Source organism: Pinus tabuliformis, chromosome 3_2, assembly GCF_031772625.1.
Source record: "Pinus tabuliformis cultivar Carrire ecotype Pingquan chromosome 3_2, CPIR1, whole genome shotgun sequence".
Taxonomy (NCBI): Eukaryota; Viridiplantae; Streptophyta; class Pinopsida; order Pinales; family Pinaceae; genus Pinus; species Pinus tabuliformis.
Genome location: NC_142302.1, coordinates 763036124 through 763043521, shown reverse-complemented (window position 1 = coordinate 763043521; position 7398 = coordinate 763036124). Strand labels below are relative to the sequence as shown.

Sequence of the window (7398 nt, the reverse complement as noted above, 5' to 3'; positions counted from 1 at the left end):
ATATATATATATATATATATATATATATATATATATATATATATATATATATATATATATATATATATATATATATAGAGAGTGTAGATAAAATTAATATTATTTCTCTAAATTATGAAATTAAAAAAATTATAATTTTATTAAATTATAATAACAAGATAATAAATATTATTTTTAATATTGATTAAATAAAAAATAATAATCAAATAAATATTTATAATTTAGTTATTTATATATAATTGAAATTACTAAATTTTATTACAAATAGAGAGTGTGCACATAAAGACAACTCCATAAGATGGTAAGAAACAAAATGAGACCTTTCTAATGAAGAGTAAATTATACAACATATTGTCCATTTTTAAAGTGACATAAACACGATATTTCCATAAACGAGACACACTAAAGGAGCAAACCAATAATGTAAAAGTAACCACAAGTACATGTAGATCTGGAGGAGAAGAACACACATGAAATGCTTCTCATAGCATGAGCTCATAAGATCTGTAATTGGATGGTCATCAACATACTCATATATCCAAAGCGACTAATACCAAAACCAATACTTAAACTGACATAAAAAATTTCATGAATGACATGGACATGACTAATAAAAAATGAATAACACTGAAGATACCTTAAATTTATAGAAATATAATTCAAATTTCTCCATGACAATGCAATCCCAAAACATGCACCAGTAACCTTCACACTAATCTGATTAACCAAACCAAGTTGAAAGCGTCATAATGAAACCATACCTCGAGATGGATGACCAAAATTGAAGCGAAAAGAAGAAGACCAACAAAAGTTAATCTTAATTAGAGAAGATAATTGCCAAGTATTGTGCATTGTCCATTGGAGGGTTAGTGTGATCACCATGCAGGTCAGTGAGGTCACCTAAAGCTGAATCCGACACAAGAAAACTTTCAACCTTGGTTAATAACGAATCCATAATATAAACATAATTGTTTATTCATGAGCATATGTTTGGTGTCTTCAAGTGAAAAAAATACATTATAATTCTCGAACTACTTATCCCTAAAAATTAAATGCAACAAGGTATCCATTTGTTGGTGAAGAGCTAAGAAACTCAAGAAATGAAACCTGAGTTTCCTGAATCTACCAGGAATAGGGACCCTAGTAATATCTTCATCAGCAATATTTGAATCTAAGTGATATGGATGCTCAATAGACTCTAACTCCAACAAGAGAATTTCCTTTCTCACTTCTAAGGGAATCACATTGAAATGAGTCTCAACTGAACCATAAGCAAAAGAACGAATACATTTATGCTCAACAATACCCAAGTCTCCCTTTGTGCTCAACATTCTCTCGTGAGGAGGCATAACCATAATGACAAAATAACAAATAGGACCACTCAGAGACCCTCTACCCATGAAGCAAGATGAAGAACAAAACATCGATCTTGAAACCCTGACTAAAATATTAGCAGGCCGTGACCCACTAGCCACAACAGAGGACTAAACCCCAACAAATTATCAAATTCCCCACAACAAAAAGACATAAAACATTATAATCTCCAATACCTTATTAGAGAGATTGACACAAACAAAGGACAAGAGAAAACTCAACACTCTGACCCAGAGGAAGGGTGAATCCAATGCTTAAAAAGCTCAGAAACACTAGCAAGGCGAAAGCAAATACTACCATATATAACCTCTACTTTGCAAAGCTGAAGGATAACAATAAAGAGGTACATATGCAACCAATGAAAACAACCTAGAGCAAAGACACCCTAATTGATAAAACAATGACCTATGTAGACATAATAAGCTCCCAGCCTTTGACATAATTCAGAACCAAAAAATGGGACAGAAGTTCCTCCAAACTTGCTACCAAAGGCCTAGACTCAAAAAGAAGTAGAAACCCAGACTGTGCAACCACACAACAATAAACACAACACAACGTGGACTGATTGAATAAAAAACCCAAACAATACATCCATGCAACAAGAAACAACACACAACAACCACAAAAGAATCCAAAGGAAGGAGGTCGAGGATAACTCCTCACCTCCAATCCCACAGTTCATGTACTTTGGCCACCCCAGTGTCATTTAACATGCATTTAAAATGATGAGGCTGATATCATTCAAACCCAAAACCATCAAATGGTGACTGCCATGCCTTCCCCAAATTGTGACACATGTTATCTATTCTGCACTTCATACAACAAAACTCCCTATCTACCCACATAATGACACCATCGGAGAAAATAAATTATAAAATTAAAAAAAAACTATTAATAAAAATGTAACATGAAAACTATTTATATATTTTTAAATTTTTTATATTAATATATTTTAATATTCTAAAAATTATTAGTATTGGAAAAAAATTATAAATAAATTTTAATATATTAAACATTGATATAGTATATTAATAAAATATGAATTTTATTTTAAAATTTTAGATTTAAATTAGTTTTTAAAACTTACCATATTAAAATTAAATTAATATACATACTTATTTATTGATGAAATAAAATTTTTTTTTATAAAATAATAATAATATATATTTATAATGATAATAATTAAATAATTTTTTATAATAATATTTGTAAATTTTATTTAATAATAATAAAAATATTTTTATAAATTTATTAAATAATAATGGAAGAAATATTTATTATATTAATAATTAATTAAATATTTATAGCAATAATAGCTAAATATATTTTTTTAATAATATTTTCTTATTGTATTTAATAATAATAATTTATAGTTTTAAAACTCACAATATTAAAATTAAGTTTTTTTTTTTTTTTAATTTATAATATATATATATATATATATATTTATTGAAATAATAATAATAATTTATAGTTTTAAAACCCACAATATTAAAAAATATATATTTTTTAATTTATAATATATATATATATATATATATTAAATGAAATAATAATAATATATATTTATAATGATAATAATTAAATAATTTTTTAGAATAATATTTTCTAAATTTATTTAATAATAATAAATATAATAATATTTTATAATTTTATTTAATAATAATAAGAAGAAGTTAAATATTATTTTTAGTAACAATGAAATAATACTTTTAATAATAATAATTAAATAAATATTTATAAAAATATTTTATTGGGCTTGAAAATCATAATAATAATTATTAAATATATGTATTTTAATTTTTTATAATTTTATTAAATAATAATTAATTAAATGCATATATATATGCTTTTGTGTGTGGGGAAAGATTAAATATATTTGTAATATTTGTTATATTATAATTTGATTAATTTTAATATACTTTTAAAATTATTTTATATATTGATATATTAGGATAATATAAATAATTTAGATATTTTTAAATAAATGATGAAGTTAATTATAGATATAACGGAAATTATATTGATTATTTAAAATTGGGGATTTATTATTATTTAAAATTTGATAAATAAAAGTATATAAATAATAGTTTCTTTATATTTCAAAGGAACTTCTCTGAGCTTCGAGAATTTTGCAATATAAATTTTCCACTAACTAGGCCAACCACGTGAAGGTGGAAGTTCGTTTGGCCCCTCCCCCTCACTCCTAATTTATGGTTTACTACTATTTCACTCGTCACTCCCCCAGCCCCACCTTCTATGTGATTTCCCTAAGAAATATACTAAAGTTCATTTGAGCTACCCCCTCACTTGTAGATTCTATAATATTACTATTTCACTCAACACTCTCCCAATCCCCCCTTTTAATTTCATGTGCAATAAATTTAAATTGAAAATAGGCATCAAATTTTGATCATTACAAAAATATTATTGCAAATACAAAATGATCCCATATCAAATTTTTCTCATTCTCACACATTCCAAGCATATACCAATTTACAATCAACAATCATCATTACATTAAAAAATACTATATATAAGCAAGCATCACATCAAATTTTCATCATTCCATTAAAAACCATATAGATACACAAGTACTAAAACATCATATCATATTTCCATCATTACATTCGAAAACATTATAAATACACAAACACATACACATTCCTTGATATTTTATTACACACAAGATTGTAAATACCCAAACAAACACAATAAGAAAAAACATACAATCAAGAATACAAACACATAGTAAAAAATGCCTACAATCAAGAGTACACAACACACATACAATGAAGAGTACAAACATAGAATCAAGAGTACAATTCAAATTTTAATCATTGCAAACAAGATTATAAGAACAAAAGAAATACAAACACACAATAAATACGCAAACATAACAAACATTACAAACACGCAATTATTCAAACATCAAAAGCATTGCAAATAATCAAGAGTACAATTCAAGTTTTTAATCATTACAAACAAGATTGTAAGTACAAAAACAATACAAACACACAAGCATTACAAATACACAAACATTCGAACATCAAAAGCATTGCAAATACACAAGCATACAAACATCCCATCAAATTTCTTATTACACACACAAAATTATAAATACATACAAACATTTGCATATCAAATTTTGATCATCATACATAGAAGATTGTAAATATCCAAACATACAAAGTTGATGTAGACACTAAATAAAACCATATGCTAAAGAAAATTCACACACATTTCAAAGTACATACCAAGCATGTCATCCACATCCATTGTAAACGCATAACTATGCAAATGAATCCCAAACAACAACCATTGTCATACACATCACAAATACACATCAAATAATGAATATCACAAAAAGCATTGTAAACACACAAAGATACAAACATTAGATATCAAGCCTTGGCCATCCCACACATTGTAAACACACAAAGATTCAAACATTAGATATCATGTCTTGGCCATCCCACACATTGTAAGAACACAAAGGTACAAACATTGCATATCAAACTTTGTTCATCACACACAAAAATATACACATCAAATAATGAACATCACAAAAAGCATTGTAAACACACAAAGGTACAAACATTAGATATCATGTCTTGGCCATCCCACACATTGTAAGCACACAAAGATACAAACATTGCATATCAAATTTTGGTCATCACACACAAAAATATACACATCAAATAATGAACATCACAAAAAACATTGTAAACACACAATGATACAAACATTGCATATCAAATTTTGGTCATCACACACAAAAATATACACATCAAATAATGAACATCACAAAAAGCATTGTAAACACACAAAGATACAAACATTAGATATCATGCCTTGGCCATCCCACACATTGTAAACACACAAAGATACAAACATTGCATATCAAATTTTGGTCATCACACACAAAAATATACACATCAAATAATGAACATCACTAAAAGCATTGTAAACACACAAAGATACAAACATTAGATATCATGTCTTAGCCATCCCACACATTCTAAGCACACAACGATACAAACATTGCATATCAAATTTTGGTCATCACACACAAAAATATACACATCAAATAATGAACATTACTAAAAGCATTGTAAACACACAAAGATACAAACATTAGATATCATGTCTTGGCCATCCCACACATTGTAAGCACACAAAGATACAAACATTCAATATCAAATTTTGGTTATCACACAAAAATATACACATCAAATAATGAACATCACAAAAAGCATTGTAAACACACAAAGATACAAACATTAGATATCATGTCTTGGTCATCCCACACATTGTAAGCACGCATAGATACAAACATTGCATATCAAATTTGGGTCATCACACACAAAAATATACACATCAAATGAATGAACATCACAAAAAGCATTGTAAACACACAAAGATACAAATATTAGATATCAAGTCTTGGCCATCCCACACATTGTAAACACACAAAGATACAAACATTGCATATCAAATTTTGGACATTAGAAATTCATTGTAAACGCAATCGTATAAATGAAACTCAAAAAACAATCATTCCACAAAATTCTACATGTAAATTCAAGTAACAGAAAAACACATCAATCAATCTATGCATTAAAAGATTTTAGTTTGCAGTCTATTAAACTAAAAGTATCTAGTTCTAAAATAAGTAAATAAAAAAGTAAGGCGGAGAGAAGGACACAAACCCTTGAGGACAGCCATGGTCCATCCTCAAGAGCAATGAGAAAGGGCTTTTAGCCCTTTCAAACAAAATAATACTTTTATTATAATGATAATGTTTTTAGAGTAATTACAAAATAAAGATGAAAAATAAATCACTACTAGTTTAATTTGGGTCATAATAACATAATGAATTCATATCTTCTGTCATGACATGTAGATAGTTCATCTATCCTATCATGCTTGTATTTTTTTCAGGCTCTTAAATCATCTGCAAAAAACACAACAGTTATTAAAATTTAGTGGTCATCTATTGGTTACCTATAAAGTAGCAATTTTTTTTTGAATTAAATTTAATATTTTAAGCAAAGCTCCTAACCCCTAATTTGATAACTTGCTAAGTGAATGCAAAGGTTAGAACATAGAGATATGATGAAATTAAAGGCAATGAATAAATTTAAAGTTGATATAAAGGTTTGAATTAACCTTTGCACCATTTCTATGGGGTGTATCTTTTTCTGCAACAACGGTGATATATCTATGCAATACAAGCCATCATACTCTCAGATAGCCTACAACTCATTGGGCATATTCATCCAATTAATTAAAATACATAATCAATCAAACATTCCCAGCACAACATGGAGACTCATTGGGCATATTCATCCAATTAATTAAAATACATAATCAATCAAACATTCCCAGCACAACATGGAGTTTGACGGTTTTGAAAGCTGAGAGTAAATAAAAGTAAAAAAATAAAAGTAAGAGGAAATGTATTTAATACAGCATACATATATTGAAGGATCATACAAGAACTTAAATGAATCTGAACATTCTTTTTTTCATTAAATATGTATTTAAAAAATTTCTTACCTTTGACGGAAGAAATTAAATGGTTTCCTTTTTTCCCTGCGCTTAGATTCAATGTTATCGGGAGAAGGGACGCTGCTGCACTGTGAGGAATGAACTGGGAGAAGGGACGCTGCAGTGGGAGAACAGAAAAACCATGAATTTGGCATATAATATATATAGTCTATTTAGCAACACAGAAAAACCATGAATTATGGTTATGCCGACTATGAGAAACCTCGGCCCAGGTTTATGATATATCCTTAGGTATAGTATGTAAGGGCAAGGAGATGAGTTTCAAGGATGTTTTGAGACAGAACCCAAGTTCCCAAATATTTTTCAAATTAGAAGATATATGGAGGTATTCATTATTACATAATCGGTACAAGGATACTTCTCAAATTGAAATATTATCATAAGAAGAGTTATATTGATAAGCCATGTTGGGAGCACAATGTTGGGAGGCATACACATGGACACCATCAT

General features: G+C 27.8%; 1 long non-coding RNA gene across 2 annotated transcripts; it reads right to left on the bottom strand.

Annotated features, from left to right (window-relative positions):
* Nucleotides 1-6270: 6270 nt before the first annotated feature.
* Nucleotides 6271-7025, bottom strand: LOC149182860 (uncharacterized). Of its 2 annotated transcripts, none has more exons than XR_016257644.1 (3): nucleotides 6937-7025; nucleotides 6547-6598; nucleotides 6271-6331 (listed from the first exon to the last, which is right to left on the bottom strand). It is a non-coding gene; the product is annotated as an uncharacterized LOC149182860 (long non-coding RNA). The 2 variants fall into 2 exon arrangements; XR_016257643.1 differs by having other exon boundaries at nucleotides 6547-6632; nucleotides 6937-6994.
* Nucleotides 7026-7398: the final 373 nt, after the last annotated feature.